Source organism: Pezoporus wallicus, unplaced genomic scaffold (genome assembly GCF_028554395.1).
Source record: "Pezoporus wallicus isolate ANWC-B61680 ecotype Strahan unplaced genomic scaffold, APGP_CSIRO_Pwel_v1 scaffold_6446, whole genome shotgun sequence".
Lineage (NCBI taxonomy): Eukaryota > Metazoa > Chordata > Aves > Psittaciformes > Psittacidae > Pezoporus > Pezoporus wallicus.
Window position 1 is genome coordinate 7,372,701 of NW_026636264.1, and position 18,705 is coordinate 7,391,405.

Here is an 18,705-nt window from a genome sequence, read left to right on the forward strand (position 1 = left end):
TATTACAGGCAGTTTTGCAATCAAAATGCCAATAAAAATTTGCTAATATTATATGTCCTAACTTTTAATGAATGAATAAGATTTTTTTGCAGGGACTGCCTGCTAGTTTAAAGGGGAGCACAAGGGCCTGAACTAGCATGTCACTTGTATGCTTTTGTGTTTTTTTCAAAAAATGAAAACTACCTAATATTGTCAGAATAACATATATATGACATAAAAGAACATAATACAGCACTCTTTAAGGCTTTGCCATTAATGGCAAGGTCAAACATGGTACTTTTTGCTCCATTGATTCAGCAATTCATGACCCAAATGAGGTCATTGCTTATGCACAGAGCACACTTAAATCAAGGTTAGACAAGCAGGATTCTTTAGTACAAGATAGTGTGCCAGCAGATTACATAGTACTAGGAAATTTGCATTTGAAACATGCTCGATGAAGATTATTTATTTTCACAAGTGAAAAAAAAAACAACCTGTAATTTTATCACTGTCATTAATTCTATTCATAGAAAGTATATTAATAACTAAAATGTACACCTGAAATTTCAGGGTTATTTTACGATTAATCCTAAAACCAAGAAAACAAACAAAAACTTCTTTGTTCAGTGTTTTATAACTTGTTCACACTTTTCCAAGGTAGCTTTTATGTAATTAATTGGAGTAACTTCACAAGCAACATAAATATTCTCCCTAATCAGAATTCAATATAAAATTTAAAAGTTCCTTTTGCACACTAAAAATTTCCTACCTTAATCCTTCCATAAGCAAATAGTGTGCAGTCCTTCACATATATGCTTAAATAAATACAAGGCCGTATTACAAGTTGAAGTATGACATTTAGAGACAGGAGTAATATAATATCGTCTGGTGTCAGAAAATTACTAATATGTGGTCTACTTTTTCCTAACCAAAACCAAATTGATTGTAATTCAAGGCTGATATTTCACTGAGTACAATAATTAATTGGAAGCTTTCCACCTCAATTATTTATTGAATGCTGTCAACAGCTTAGTGTGTTTAAGCTCCCAGAAGACTACTAAAGCACAAGGTCCACAGATCAAAGGCATAGTATTCAAACAATGCATGTAGTTTCTTCCAAGTATGTGAATGTTTCTTAGTTTGTGAAAAGGCATCATGGAAAATGCTAGTTTTGAGAAGTGACCTGGAAAAAAAAAAGGAGTATCCACCAGGTACACAAGCGGGGAGATCTTAAGGAAGATGTAAAGATGTTAGAGATGTGGCCAGGTTTGGAAAGAGTTGGACAAGACACAGGACAAGTATGTGGAAACCCAAGGCTAAACCATGAATGTAAAATGGGGTCACGTCAAGAAGTCAGTAGCTTGCCTTAGTTTACACTAAAAAGAAATCTGACCAATGCAGTTTATATGACTGAAGCATACTTCTACATTTTTGCAACATTCTTTGTTTTTTACTATTCACCATAATAGCAGCCATTGATCCAAACCTGCTGAGACGATACAAGGATAGCACAGTCTAGCAACATCATTTATATTTACTTAAGTACATTGCACTGTGTCCCTGAGATCTCATTCAGTGCTCCAGGAACACAGTAATCACCTCAGAGAGCAGACTAACTGTTCATTAACTGTTTCATATCTGAAACTGTCTTGTTCTAAATGGAAAATAAATCTTTTTTGAGCTTCATTCTTTTGAATCCGCTGCCACTTTCAGCTGCAAAGCCGCTCTGTTCTGCACCCCCTCCCCAGTCTTACGCATGGGAGACACAAGGTGTGGTACTGTCTCATTTGTAATATGACTATGTCCACACATACATGAAAAATTATAATAGTATTGGTGAGATTTTGGAATAGGCTTGTTCTTAAGACCATAGGATTATACCCAGGCTTTAGGAGGTCTCTAGTCCAACTTCCTGCACAAAGCTGTTTTCTTGTTCAAATTAGGTTGTCAGGGGTTTTTGTATTCAGGTCTTAAAAATGTTTGTGGATGCAGACCGCACAATCTCACTGAGCAGCCTGGTCCAGTGCCTAACTATTCTCACTGTGAAAGGTTTTATTTATGTCTGGTCTTTACCTCTCCTGTCTTCATTCAGAACATTGTCTTTTGTTCCCACACTGTGCATCTGAGTAACGAAACTGGGTCTGTATTCTTGGTATTCTCTTTTTTGGTGTTACAAGGCTGCCGTTAGCTTTCTCCAAAGCTCCAGGATGATCAAGCCTAGCTCCCAGCGTGCCTCCTCATGGGGCAGGTGCTCCAGCCCCACCATCTTACTCGCCTACCCTGAAGATCCTCAAGCTTCTAGAACTGTTTCAGAAGTTTTCCAAAGTTCCCAGAAGTTGTTACCAGAAGACCAAGAAAATGCAGAAGCAGTGCCCTGACTGCTCAGGAAAATGCAAATTCCAACAGCAAAGAGCAGCCAAACAGTGTCCCAGCCCTCCTGCACATGTCCTGCCACGTGCACCGCCACAGTGTGTGCCACATCCGTGTTTGCAGTCGCCTAGATCTCTGCACTCCCTATGGGTCAGTTAAATAGCAAATGAAAGCCAGATATTGCACCTTCCCCTTTGCACTAGGCTTGTCCCCACCACCATGTCCCTTCTTATAAGATTAGGATGCCCTTCAGGTGCCTCCTGGCCATGGTTCACCTGGCTCCCTGGTGCCATCACCACAGCCACTCTCCTAGCCATTTTACTGACTTCTCCAGATAACAACCTAGAGCAGGACTGGAGTGATTGACACTTCTGTGTAGAGAGTTTGTAGACTCTCATGCAAAGTGGAGTGACTGCTTAGTTAAGGTGAATGCATTCATAAAATTCCTGCCCATCTAGAAATTTACCTTTTTGAAAGATTTGCTATAATTTCTATAGTTTTGTTGGATGAGCAAATTAGAGTAAAATTATTATTTTACAGATTATCTTCCAGTAGCTAATGTTCCTGATTGTGCAAATATATATTAGCCAGTATGAGTTTCTGCAGAGCATACATGCTTTCCTAAAATTTCCCACAGCCTATGTTAATCAAACTGTACCTCAAAATCATAGAATCATAGAATTGTTAGGGTTGGAAAGGACCTTAAGATCATCTAGTTCCAACCTCCCTGCCATGGGCAGCCTTCCAGTATCTGAAGGGGGCCTATAGGGATGCTGGAGAGGGACTCTTCATTAGAGACTGTAGTGACAGGACAAGGGGTAACGGGTTAAAACTTAAACAGGGGAAGTTTACATCGGATATAAGGAGGAAATTCTTTCCTGTTAGGGTGGTGAGGCACTGGAATAGGTTGCCCAGGGAGGCTGTGAATGCTCCATCCCTGGCAGTGTTCAAGACCAGGTTGGATGAGGCCTTGGATGATATGATTTAGCGTAATGTCCAGTTTAAAAGTCTGGTGATGATACTTAAACAACAAACTACTTTAAATTGTCTAGGTATGTTCTCCAGAAAAGCATAAAGGAATGTCCTCTTTTTGTTTTGTTTTGTTTTCCTAATTATAAATCATACCAAAACTCTATGATATTAATCAGAAACAACAAAGAATTGGCAGTGAAACCTGCATTTTATGGACTAGACTTAGGATCTTTGCATTATACAAGTACCTTCTCTAGGTAACCTTTCCAGTTATGTGGTACCTCTTTTAATATTATTGGTAAAATAACACAAGTGTTCAGACTACGTGTAAGGAAGAAATTTTTTACTGTGAGGGTGGTGAGGCACTGGCACAGGGTGCCCAGAAAAGCTGTGGCTGACCCATCCCTGGCAGGTTCAAGGCCAGGTTGGACATGGCTTTGAGCAACCTGGTCTAGTGGAACGTGTCCCTGCCCGTGGCAGGGAAGGCTGGACTAGATGACTTTTAAAGGTCCCTTCCAGCACAACCCATTCTATCATTCTGTGATTCTATGTTAACAAGTTACATCCATGCTATCACCATCTGCTTATGTTACAACACTAGTTGGAATAATTTATCGTAGCAGTTATGAAATGGGAAAAATAGTGAAGTGTGAGCAAGGTGTAAAACCCCCATGTTTATGTGCAGACACAACCCCCAAAAAGGAAAAAGATACACAGAAGAGACAGATAGCAACATACCTACCAGTATTAGGCCGCATAAACTTGGCAGTTTTTATCTTGGTCGCTACCACTTCTCTTTCATTTCTTTGTTGGAAATGTGAGAAAAAAAGAATGTTCCCCTCCTTTAAGAGAATCCAGAACCCTGCCAGATTTATGATCCACCATCTCAAATACTTTTCCCACATAACTTTCCTTATCATTTCCTGCTCAGAATACCTGAGGTTTTGGAAATCACTATTAGTGCCTGGAAAATTCCACTAAATCCAAAAGCAGTTAGGGGTGGCTGCTAATTGCTGCTGTAAGCGGCCGGCTGGCTGGGTGAGAAACACACTGGCCAGAAGATCAGGTAAAAGATAAAGAAGGAACAGAAAAACAGACTTTTTCACCAACTCAGAAGAAGGTAGCCGGAGGCAAAATATAGCGAATACTACAGAATCACTTGTAGTGATTTGTGTCTTTGGCAGATACTGCCACTGGTGGCAAAAAACCTACTTGCGAACCTCTACTGCCTTTATTTTCCTTTCTCCTAAGTTCAGTCATGTTTTCACATTTCCCAAATGTGAAATGTCTGCTTATGAAAATGAATATGTAAAAGTGCTTTACTGTATTTTACAGAGGTAGTGTTTTTATTACAGCAGTTAATGAGGAGGGAAAAAAATTTTCTAAGGTCACAGGAAGACTAAATAGGGAAACAGTGAGTAACTATAAAGATACAATTGCTTGTCCATGAGAGATGGCAGATGGCACAAGGCTTATTTCTCACTGGAAAACAATACCCAGGACAACAAATGCATTGTATGAAGAAAGAAAACAAGTAATATGAGGAAGCCCTTTTCAATTTCTAGAACATATTTGAAGGGAAATTTGTCTAAAATGAAGGCAAGTCAGTTATAAGCACAGACAATTTGGTCCCTCTTAGGACCAGATCTGCTGCTCAGACCAATGCTAGAAAGAAAGGAAAACAAGTACACAACAGCTCAAATCAGGATTTTAGGAAAACTCTTAACTAACTAAGCAAATACGGTGGGAATTATTGAGGCAGTCTGATATGGACGTTCACAAAAGGGGGATTTTGCACAGCAGTATGTGATGATGGAGTCTGTGAACTTTGTATGTTTGTAGATGTTTGGGCTTTTAGTATGCTTTAGGGGACTCTTTCAGATAAAAGGACTACTTCTATTGGGCAAACATATTCTGATGCTACTAAATGTTTTGATCATATGGGTCTCAGAGGGGCACCAGACTCATACTGGTCTGCTGGCAGACACAAGATGAAATCATGACCTGGTTAGCAGCAATCATATTGTTTTGTTTCATTCTGCTTCTTAAAATGGAGTGAAAATAAAAGTGACCTGGACTGATTGGTGCAAAAATAGTAAAGTGGAGATGAGTGATTTGATTTCTATCTGTGCAATGCTCCATTAAGAAAACAGAATGTTTCATTGTATGTGTATTTCCTACCCCGCTTCCAAAGCAGTCAGCATTGCTTTTACTTGCAAATACGTACATTTCAAATATCTATAACTTCATTTCCTACCTGGCTGTCTTATTCAATCTCTCAGTTATTGTTATCAGATCCAAAGAGTATGGCAGACTAAGTTGCCATCTAGAAAAGAGAAACAGCAGCTCTGATACAGCTGAAAACACACCATATCTTGACCTAAAAAGTACCTCACGCATTTTGGTAGAGTTCCTCAGAAAAGTCCAGTCTCCAAAATCATAAATATAGTCTGCCAAGCTCTCAAAATCATAAACTTAAACATACTTAAACACTTATTTCTCCTTATATATGAATAAAACAAAGACATGTTGTATTTCCGGTTGGTGAAAATGAACAAGGGCATGTACCCATGCTTCGTGTGTATGTTCATGCTATGTATATGCTTATAGAGGTATCACTACATCTTATGCAGGTGTAATCAAATTAGCACAACCTATCCAGTTTGTGCCAGTAATACTGAATACAAGACAGTGATGGCTTCCAGGACAGCCAAGGGTGGTCACTCGGTACTGTTGAATATGCTAGATCTTTTCTACAATTTTTGCATGTTGTTTGCACCGAAGAGAACTAGATGAAGCCTGTTGTGTTTTTTTTTTACAGTGTAGCACTAATCGCCACACACAGCCTGACAGTGGTCTGAGGGATTAAAACATAGGAGACATACCAGAGCTTTTACAGTTAATGGTACTGATACACAGGTGAGAGGGATACCTATGTGTCCTGAAACTGTAAATCCCCCTCCCTTGGCTCTGATAGTCTCCTATCCTTTCAGTTGCCAAAACTGCAATCCATGCGTGGGGCCAGTAAGTCCTGGGAGAGTATGACCTCAGGCTTCACACTGATGGAACTGGTGCTCCTCCTGCAGAATCAGGTTGCTCCAGGAGGCAGAGAATTGCATTTGCTTTGCATTGTACCTCTGCCCTTGCCCACAGATAACAAGTGAGCTGAACATCCCATCCTTATAAGATCTGAAGGGTGGCTGTATAGCATTTTAGCTATAGCTCATAGCATACTGCACAATATGCAAAGACTAATGACACATTAAGAAAGTAAAAGCATAAAATTAACCTTAAATAATAAACATAAATCAGTATAGAGAAAAAGAAGTAACAAAGCAGGGACATACTATTTTGATCATAAAAAGTGTTTTAGGCATACTTGATTCTTACCTTTATGCCTAACTAGAGATGAGGGGAAGAACATATGTAATTGTTTTGCCATACAGCAGTCTTTTTAAGATCTGAGCTCCTGTAATAAAAAAATCTACTAACCAGGATCCTGTCACTAATCAGATGACAGGATATGAGTCAGATAAGACTCATGGAAAAGATGCTGAAAGCAGCAGTTCTTTAATTTGGTCAGATGTACAAATGGAAAAAAAACCCAATAACTTCTAATGACTCCTAACCTACCTTTCTCAGATTCAAAACTGGAAAACTTGACAAGCTTAGTTTATCTTCACAGTGTTCAAAACACCTACATATTCTCATAATTTCACACATGCTGACAAACTGCAAAACCAGCTGTGCTTAGCATTTGTTGAAATGATGGCTTCCACAGCTTCTACTGTGAGCATAATTTAGTTTGTTTATTTTATTACTTTTGTGTACAGTTCTAACCAGGTTATTTTTCAAGTACCTAACAGAATGAAGGTAATAGCAGACTGCAAAAACATTTCACCTCTAAGCTTTGGAAGGTCTTACCATTCACAAGATGAACGTATAACCAAGGAATTGTGGAAGACAATATGCATTAGCTGATACTGCACATTCTGGATTCTTGAAGAATTTGGGACATTATAGTGTAGCTTGTGCAAATCACTAGCAAAAAAAAGGATCTTTTGGCTACACAGCAGCTGATGCGTGGCCAGTAGGTCTCAGAAATAAGCTGTCTTATAGACATGACTGAAGCAAATTATATAAAACTTGTTACACCTCTTATTTTCACTTTACTGTCAACATTTAAGTCCTTACAGATAACTCAAGATTTTATAAAGGGGAAAACGCATCCTGTTTGGTAGTATGGCTACTGAGCTTTCATGTGTGCAGCCTCAGGCTGTGAAAAAAAACAGTTTTTCTGGTGGCTTCTACCATGTGCTCTTGCAAGCTAAAAGAATCTCAGTTCTCTAGTGCACAATTAGAAGCGTGCAACAGCGAAACTAGGTCATCTCTATGAAGACACAAAAGAATTATAAATTCTAACTATTTCCTTTGGCAAAAGAAGGGAAAAGAGAACTAAACTGCCCATTAAGCCACAAAAGGCTCTATAATATAAGCATTAAAAAGGAAAAGATGCATATATATTTCTTTACTTTAGAAAGTAACTTATAAAAATCAAATTAAAAAGGCAATAAATATCAAAAATATCAGAGAACCTATTTCTGAAAAAGTCTTATGATTTAGCATTAAAATCTTTGCCCAAACATCTATTTCTCAATCTAATATCTCAATCTAATATTTAGGAGACCTTTTTAGTGGATCTCTTTTGGAATTGTCTGTGCAATTTTTTAAAAAGAAAACCAATAATGAAATACAAATATGAGGAAGAACACCTGGTAGGATTTATAGTCATAAATCTGCAAGCTATCAGGTTCATCAATCATAATTATTAATAAATTTTGTGGCTCAATTCTTCCCAGGAGCTTAAGTACAGAATTTTAATTTATTACTTTCCCAGTACTTTTCCACACTGGAAAAAGGAAGAGGTGTGAACTTTCCATGTCAAAGGTTGATATCTTTTTCTCATTCAACAAGGCAGGAAAATACAGCTCTGCTAATATTCTCATTAGGCCTAATTCTCCCAGAACAAGGATCTTCAGCATCTGGAGGGCTCACAGATTCTGAAAAACACAGTGAAACAAGACCATTTTCCTGTCCAGCTCCCTTCTGCACAGTGTACATATCTACTGAGTCACTATGTCACATCTTTAATATGAGCCACCATTTGAAAAAAACCCACAACTGCTGCTTTTGAGTAGGTCAAGACAGCAGTTCTAGCACTGTGACCTGGTGCTTATTTGTGTAATTGCATCCTGTACTACCTGAAAGCTTTTTAATGTTCTGGGGAAATGGAAGATTCTTCACATCAATTGCTAATGCTCTGGAACATTTACTTACATTTAATTACCAGTGTATACCAGAGATAGAAACCTTCTCTGATGAGCGAAGTCCTGCATTAGTAACAGAAAGCACATTAAATGTATCAATGTACAAGAGGCATCTAAATATGTCATTATCATTTTCTGTTTTAAGATTGATTTTGTATTCATGCTTTGTTTACTCAAAACTTGGTTTTGCTTTGATTTCATACTGATGCCTGAACCGGAGCCCCACAGAGCTGGGACTACAATTCAGATATCCTTTTGGATCAGACACAGTGGCTTTGGTCATGCTTATTTTCCCTATTTGCTTGTGAAAGGGTAAATGTAACTACACACAGAAGAATTCAAGTGTTTTGTAAATAACACCATACATTATCCTGGAAATTGCAGCAATTTGTTTTCCAGAACACAGATGACTTTTTGATAACTGTGATATCAAACACATTATCTTCTAATCATGCTTTTTATTTACCATCTGCTGGGGTAGAGCACCTTCACACAACTACACTGTTGACCGCTTTTCATTACTTAAAAATCAGGACTGAGTATTGTGTTTTGAAAAAACAGAGAAAGAGGACTGATCTGAGAAAGCAAACATGCTAAAATTGAGTAAATACAACTCATGACAGAATGGTCATGCAATATAGCCTAGGGTTAAAGACTAAAGGAAAAGATGCCACTTAGCAGTAAGAAAAATGTACAGATACAAGAACAGATAGGAAGACAAGTAAGAAAAGCTTGGTTTATAATTTCTAGCCTTAAATGTTCCCTGTTTTGCCAGTAGATTTTAACCTACCCCACTGGTGTATATTGCTCATGTATTCTGAATGTGGGATTTGGGAATAGGAGGGAAACTTTTCCTAGCTCAGAGAGGAATGGTACAGTTTGGACCTCACTGGGCAGGTAGGGTAGTAGTAAGATCCTTTAAATCCAAAGTAATACTCTGAGAGAGTTTAATGCCTTTATTTTATATAAAAATTTCTATAAAATGGTATCATATACATGTTTATACAATATATAATTTATTAAAACATATAAAATTTAAGAATATTTTAGTATTAAAGTTATTCAACCTCCTTCACTTTTTTCTGCTGACTTCCAATAGCTCAGAATGAGTGTCCCATTCATTTAGTGATTATATTCTATTAGAAGTAGAGCTTACACACCATCTCAGACACAATTTATATCTGATCTGCTTATTTGTATTTGTAGGCTGACAGCAGATTTTGGGTGGTCTATTTATTGGAAATGTTGCACAAATCTAGCAGCTCTGGCTGAACATGATATTTGTTTGAATAAGTGATGAAGAACAGGATGAACAGACTACCATAATACACAGCCAGCCAGGCTTCTGTCTCTGCAGCAGAGGCTCCCACTGGTGCCCAAAACATAATCATGGCATTGGTGTCACTGCCAGGCCTTCACTGGCTATTCATCGCTTCCTTCATACCTCTGGTAACTTGGTCCCTACCTCATCATTCATTTTCCCATGACCACTGATAATATTTTTTTAATTTTACAGCCAACAGCACTGCTGATACCACCTCACTATGCATTTTTTTTGTTGTTGTCACCTTTCCCTGTGAGCATACTGGTCCCTCAAAATAAAAATGCACCTATTACGTTTTAAGCCTAAGGATGGCAGAAGAAGTCATAAGAAAATCACACCCTGCAATAACCCTGTAAAGATGCTTTATGGCCAGAATTTCAAAGCCAGCATATCTGGGAATTAATTTTGGGGCAGACTGATTAATAGCTGTAGCTGGCTTCTGGGGCTGTGATTAAATTAACTTCTTCCTCTCATGTATCTACATTTCTACAACAAACTACATCATTTAAATATTTATCTTTACTTTATATATATATATATATATATATATATATGAGATTAACTAAATCGCTTTTCCTGTGAGAGGTTTTCAGAACACTTTTTGATCTGTTAAATACTTAACATAGAACTGGGGCCTCTGATCAATGACAGATACCTCTAGGGATGAACACAACACCAGCAGCTACAACTAGTAACAGAACTAATGAGGCTATTCGACAAAGGAATATTTTAGCCAGAGTTTCTCAAAATCAAGGACTAGAAAGTCTGATCTTTACTGACATGAATACATTTCCTTTTTTGGAACTAGTATAAACCAGAAGGGACCAGGCCTTATACATCTTCCCATGCCTAGTTATGGAACTCATCTTCAAATTGCCATTTCAGGTGGACATAAAAATAGTTTGTGTAACTTGAAGGCTTTACTCTGTGGTAAATGATGTTTTCTCAATCTGTTAAATAGCCTGGAATTTATAGCAGTTTAGTTTAGACAGCCTTCTCATCTTGAAAGATATCCAATTTAATTTAAATGGTGACCTATCTTTCATATTCCATACAAGTTTCAATACTGATTTAATTTATAAAGGGCATGTAGTAATGTTAAATTTTTGTGATGAAATTTAATTTGCTCTCATTTGCTTAAGAAGCTGAGCAACTATCATCCCTTCACTTCTTGTGTAATATTCCATGTCCAACTCAGTGCCTAGCAGGCTTGTGGCTTAACTGTGTCTCTTTTTTTTATTGAATAGTGAGTAATAAATTAAAATCTGCCAAGGTCTAAATTGAGTGTTTGCATTGCAAATCTCCACTTCTGCATTCCCTGGCCATCTTTTTGCTGCTCCCTTTCCTGAGGATTTAGAATAATTTAGCTCTTTTTGATCTGCCAAATGTGAAACACTGGTTTTATCTGGCACCTTGAGAACAGTTTGCTATTTAGACAACTATCCAGACCCAAAGGTACAAATGTGAGAGTCTTCTAAGCTTCTTGGGAAACAATGACCTGGCATTTATTATCCTTAAATGACATGCTTTAAGGGATCTTTTGAACTGGAGAATTAAAGAATATTGGTCCCTTGACAGTTTTAAAGTTTAATTCCTTCACTGGATCTCATGCAGCCATGCTGATTTATGGCATCTGAGTATCTGATGCAAAATCCAGAGTCTAATATTTCAGTTCCTTAATGGTAGTCCAATTCAGAAACAATTGGCAATATTTCTAGTAGATTTTATTGTTACAGACTATCTGGATAGAAGTGCACTTTTCAAGGTGAAGGACTCCTACCTCGGTCTTTGCTTAATTTTAATACTTCAGGGCACTTTCTTTCTCATCTTAGCATTGCTGGTGCAGAATTGCCTTACACATGGACAGCTTCATAGCTAATCTTCATACACTGCACCTCATCTTCACCACGTGGCTAAATCTGTCATGCACGTATCTGTCTTGTTCTCTACAAGTTATGAAAAAAAGCTATGTTGCCATACCATGAGATAATAATTTGCATTTCCTTTAACCAAGGAACTGCCATTTTCAACAGCACACTTTCAATCTGCTGTGCAGCATTTATGCAGGCCTCCTGCCTTACTCCTTAGATTCCTCTTATACCACACATCCAGTGATGAAGGAGGGTTTAACCATTAATAAACAGATTCATTTTCTGGAAATATTAATTGAATACAAGCACTATTTTGCTTAGAATTAGAAAACAGGCAAAGTAAATCTTGATCTTGATAACCATTTTCCTCAAGTGATCCTGTATAAATCCAAAGTTATTATTTAAAATCATCTTATCCAGTGACAAAATCGAATCCATTAAATATAAAGACAGAGAACACTATAAGACATGATTTGCAAAGCCTGGCCAAGAATGCCAACACACAGCAGAGGGAAAGATGTTGTTTCAACATTGACAAAAATAACTGAAGAACAATTTTGCTGTTGTAATGTATTTTATGATGACACAAAAACACCAAAAGGATGTTTAGATGAAAGCTTGGTAGCAATGTAAAGCTATATATTTGATTGAGACTAAAAAATTGCTATCCACCATAAGAGGTTCCATAGTTGCACATGCACAGTTTATATAATTTTTTGGAAACAGATTTTCAACAAGAAAATCATTCATGCATAGATAAGTTATGAACTATTACACAATACATGCTATCTTAATATATAATATTCCATATTAATAAATTTACATTCTTATAGTAATGAGTAACTATAGCATAATTTGATTTAGCTGCTGTTTAATTCCATGTATTTTTAACCAATTAAACTGGTGAATTCATCAAAGAAAATACTATGAGATATCAGTATCTGCTTGTGAAGGAGCCATGAAGGAAAACTGCATGATTTCTGATTTTCAAGAATTTAATGATGACGAATAATTCACTTAGTCTTTACATTCTGGACTCAAATCCAAGATAGCAATATGTCCTAGAAAAAGCAAAGAAAAGCTAAATGATGTTACAACAGGAAATTTAAATAAGTACCATACTGAGATCTGCTGTATGCTAAGGACAGCTTATATACAGAGAAATGATGACAGATTTGATGCAGAGCCCAGAGTTCCAGCCCTTTTGTCGATGCAGTCCCATGTTCTCACAGTAGAAGTTTAATTAATGCAGCTCATTCATATACAGAAAGTAGCTTGTTCTGACCTTCAGGTAGGCAGGATGACCAATAAAACCCTCCGAATTTTTAAACAAGCAATTCTGATACAGAAGCTGTTAAAGGTGAGCAGACATGGAAGATATTTATGCCACTTTAAGATTTACATATTAATGTAGAACCTTTCATTTAGGAGACTGAGCAGGCTCACATGTAATGCAACGAAGTTTCACAGCAGAGGTATAATACGGTGTAATTTAATGCACGAAGCATGCCTTGAAAGACATACTTGTGCTTCTTTCTTTCCCAGATTATATGGCAGACTACTACTTCATTACAAAATTGGATTTTGCAGAATGCTAGAACAATTTTTGAGATTTATTCTATTAGATTGATATAGCTTATATATATATATATATATATGTTATACCATGTCAAAGGGGCATATGTATTTCAGAACAGTAAAGTTATATTTTGGAAGATTTGAATAATTGTATTGCTGAGCTCTAATGAGGAAATAAAATTATAAAGGTCCTAATCAAAGGAAGAACCCAAGAACTTTGTGATTCAAACAAAACCAAAAGAAGATTTCAAGTGACATCAAAGCAAAGCAGTGCCCTTTTCTGCTATACATAGTACTGTGGTTATTGACTTGCATGATTTTTCTAATATAAAAGTTTAACAGCACTTGGGTTTGATCCCTTTTTTGTCACCAAAGAGCAATCTGACTGAAGTCAGTTCACCTCCAGAAATGTGAAAAGACATTATGCCCACACCTGAGGACTCAGACCTCTTCAGCTAAGGCTGAATTGGGCAAATGTTGGCACCCAAGACTCTGTAAGTCATTTGACCAGCCTGCTCTGGAGTATAAACTTACCCTGCCTGTGACACTGCTTTTAAAAAGAAAGTTTACTGCACAAACACTTATGCAAGAAGCATGCAGCTAGGTACAGGTACATTGGGCTTCTCTGCTTTCCTATAGTACATCTGTGGAAACCTGCATAGGTTGTTAGGCAGAAGCAGACAGAGCTGGACACAGAAAAACTTGAAAGACAAGAGATACAGAGTAAATAAAAATTATCTGGAACTCAGTAAGAGCCGAAGTTCTCTGGAAATTGTTACATAGCAGGTGGAGTTTTAAGACGTGTTTTAGTATCTATCTAACAGTGACTGGGACGCACAGTAAGGCAAGAAACTCATGATATTTTTTACATGCTCGATATGATGCCATTTAGCCAAGTATGACACAACTGGTTAATACTCATTTCATATAAAAATATACACCTTTAACCTGAGCTGATGAAAAGAAACTACATTCAGAGGAGTTTGTGAGTATTGAAGATTCAATTTTAAGACTTCATGGGACAACCAAGTCCCTGGTGGGGGAATAAGACTGTGAGTAGAAACAGGAGTAAGAACTTGGGAATATAATAAGTAGATGCAAGATTAACCCTTGCTATGACAATATGAATTTGCATAGGAAGGATGTCCTTATGGAATTAAAGTTGGTAGCAACCACTACATAAAAGGAAATCATGCCTATTTATTGTGCAGCTCAGTTCGAAGGTCAGCTCTACTTCATCCAGATTATGAACTATAAAGCGTCATAGTTAGGTTCAACCCTCACTTTATCTTTGTGTTGAATAGCATTTTTACATCAGTTTGGATCTCCAAATTTACATGTAAATTTCCTGAGATTCTACCCAGTTATTATGTTCTTTTCTGTGATTATTTAGGACTCAACAGTTGAATCAGGATATTAGTTTTAATACTGCTAAAGAATTATTGACTACTTCTTTCTGAATTTCAGAGATGTTAACAATGGCTTAGTATCACTGGTTGTAACTTCCTACTCTACATCCAGCAAACAAGACTTGTTGCAATGCATTGACTGTCATGAATGCTAAACTGCTGGGAGTTACCTCATTCCACCTAGCATTTTGATTGTCTATGTACGGCCACTTTACGTATTTTTATGAAATATGTGTTTCATATATACAGATAATTGACTACAATATTTTATATAATTCAATCTTTATTTCTTTTTCCCTGAGGCAAGGCAGTATAGCTAAAAAAAGCACTTTGAGCAAGATGGGGTGTTTGGGTAAAGATCTCCTAGCTAGGCCTTGAGTGATGCATAGTGCGTGCCCTCTGACACTCCTAGGTGATGCATTCACTGAAAGCCACAAGATAGAATGCTTAAGAAAGTTTTTGAGGGTGTTGCCCAGCAAACAAGGACATTCTCTGTAGAGTATAAAACCAGAAAGCATCTCTCATCTCTTTGTCTCACTTCTCATGCTCCTGCTTATTTTCTTTGCTACAGGCATATTACGTTCTGCAGTTCAGTAAGCGTTAGCCAAAGCATAAACAAAAAGCAATAAATAAAATTTATGACTTCTGTCCCATGAGCAGCTATCATTTTCATGAATATAACTCAATACCCATCTATTTCCCCCCTTTATGAAGATAAAAGTGTCCCTGAGCCCACTTCACCCCCATATTGATATTATCCCTGTGGCAACTTTATCACCTGGAAAGTGAGAAATAATATAGTGTGCACTGTGATTAGCTTCCTTTCCCTCATCTCCTTTTATACCTTTATTGCTTTCTTTGCAGCACATGTGCTGTTTGCAGATTCCTTTGCTGCATACCTTTCTGTTCGCAGATTGAAACATATCTGTTTCAAGACACCCTTGTATTAGGTAAGCCAACAATTTTGAAAGCTTTATTTTTTAATCTAATGGGTTAGCCTAAACTAATAAAACACCTGATAACATATCACAGATATTAACTATATTGTGCCATGTCCTTGCTTAGGGGAAAAGTACGTTTACAGTGCAGTCTCAAAACTATGATTTCTCTAATGTTCTAATCATTGTAGAAGAGCACATTGATACTGCATTTTAAGGGTTGAGGACTTTATTCAGACCTCTTTTGGCATCAATCTTAGACATTGCACTGCCAAAAAAACGCTATGGCTCTTAATTGGACTGCTTCAGATCATGGAAGTTTTTTATACCTTTAATAAGAAGTCATTAAGTGTCTCTGAAGAACTCCAAGAAGATGAATCTATGATTCCATGGCTCTTACCTGACTGCAGAAGCCTTATTAACTGGCTCAGATGTGAACACTTACAATTAGGCCACATCATAGAAACATGGAATGGCTTGGGTTGGAAGGGACTTAAAGATCACCTAGTTCCCAGGGTGACACCTTCCATATTAAGTGCTTTCATGACTTTGCTGATAACTTCAAAATTATGATTTCTGAGAAGTGCATATTTAATATCTGCTTTCTAATGTAAATGAAATGTACCATATTAACTAGGGGCCTAAATATTTCCAGAATAGGGATGTGACCACAGAAGTACATACCTCCAAGAACTGTTAACATACCAAGAACGTGCCATTATTTGCATGACACTACTATTTTTTTAACCTCTACACGGCATACTGAAAACACAGGGGATTTTGAACTACAGGAACTACAAATTGCAGCTACAGAGGTCTATTTTTTTTTAATTTTTTTATAAAAATGTTATTTCTGTGATAGAAGCAAAAGCCTCTCCATAGGTTAGATATAAGGAAGTTCTTTACTGTGAGGCACTGGAACAGGCTGCCCAAAGAAGTGGTAAATGCTCCATCTGGGACAGTGTTCAAGGTCAGGTTGGACAGAGCTTTGGGCAACATGGCCCAGTGTGAGGCATCCCTGCCCATGGCAGAGGGGGTGGAATTAGATGATCTTAAGGTCCTTTCCAAGCCTAACTATTCTATGATGCTATAATTCTGTGCAAATTACTTACTTTGGGGTTTTTTGACCTTGAGCTCATAAGCTCTTTGAAGCAGATAGTCTCTCTTCCTCTTTGTTTCTAAAAAGTGAATCATGTTTTGGTTGAATCATATGCTGAACAATGATAGGACAACATTGGCAGGCATTAATTAAATGTTAAAAAAAAAAAACAACAACCCCAAACATTATTTTTAACTTCTAAGCTCCTGTTTTCAAAGAACCTGTGCAGAACAATGTTGTGGCTCACTACAGGAAAGGTCTGATTGGGCTAAAACACTAATTCAGATTTTCAAGTGTAATCATTCTGTCCTTTCCCAGGTTTAAACACTAAATCACTAATTTTATGTCAGTGTTTATATGGAACGCTCTTGACACACAAATGGAACACTTTAGTCTGAGAAATGGAACTTAGATTTTGTGGACATGCAGGCCATGCTTCAAGATTATTTTAAGGTGGTCACAGAAAAGGATTGTGATTTTGATATTGCAGTGTTTGAGCAAGCTGTGCACTTGTTTCTCATACAGCCTTTTTTCTTCTATTTAAACCCACAAAATTAGAAATATTTTGAAGGGTCAATTAAAGTTTACTGCTTAAAGGTATACAGTTTATTGTCGGAATGGCCAAACAAATGCTCAGGAACTACTTAAACATTAAATGCAAATTAAAGCGTTACAGTGAGAGTTCTCAATATAACTCTATTGCTATTTTTGTTGACATTTTATACAGGAATTATGCTGCAAAGTAAGACAGCTGAGAAGTTGCGTTAAGTGCAGCTTTTATTTGTCACAGTTTTTGAACAGAGCAAGAAAACAACATGAGAATAATTTCAGCTCTCAAATGTTGTATTTGCAAGTTTTAGTTCAATTGTAAAAAATATAATAGTGTCAATCAAACCCTCCAGTGTTTTACCGCTTGGTTCAAAATAGGTTTCTCCTGAAGTAGAAGTCTATTCATACTGTTTACTGTTTGAAATGTGTATATTCAGTAAAAGCTCACTGAATATAAAAGCCCATCATCTTCAGATCGGAACTGAAAATGTCAGTTTCAGTTTTAATGGCTTGTAAACGAAAATCAGGTGAGGAAATACCGTTACAGAAAAAAAAAATACCTGTTTTTCTGTAACGGTGACTTCTAGACTCAGAAAATTAATAAATCAAAATGAGTAAATGACAACAACACTAGAATGTCAGTAAATTTGGTAGGGTGAACTTTGAAATGCTTTTATTGAAAAACTTGCGATACCATAGCAATATCAGGGAAAGCATTCAAATAAAGTGAAAAAATATGATAGAAAAAGAAAATAAATGAATCACAGAATCGTAGAAGGTTTGGGTTGAAAGGTACCTTAAAGATCATCTAGTTCCAAGCCCCTGTCATGGGCACAGAAACCTTCCACTGGACCAGGTTGCTCAAAGCCCCATTCAACCTGGCCTTGAACACTTCCAGGGATGAGGCAGGAAGGTTATGGACAGAATAATATGAAGAAAACTTCAAAAGTTTCCAGCGAAAGTTCATAGAATTCATGTGAAGCCTATATATACGAAAGTCCAATGCATGTTCTAAAGATAAAGAACCTAGAATTTTTTCCTTAATGACAATTCAGCATAATTATCATTATAATTTAAGAAGTGAGCATATTTGATGAGTCATAAAAATGAAACTAGGAAGGACGACATAAAACCTGGACAATATGAAATTGCTAGCATTTAGAGGAATAATGCAAGTAGTAAGCATTTATATTTCTCGTTAATTTACAGGTACTTACAGTCACAGGGCCTTGTTAGTGTGGAGTTTCAGCAGGCGAGTCATTACCAGTACTGAGTTGGTTTTGTGG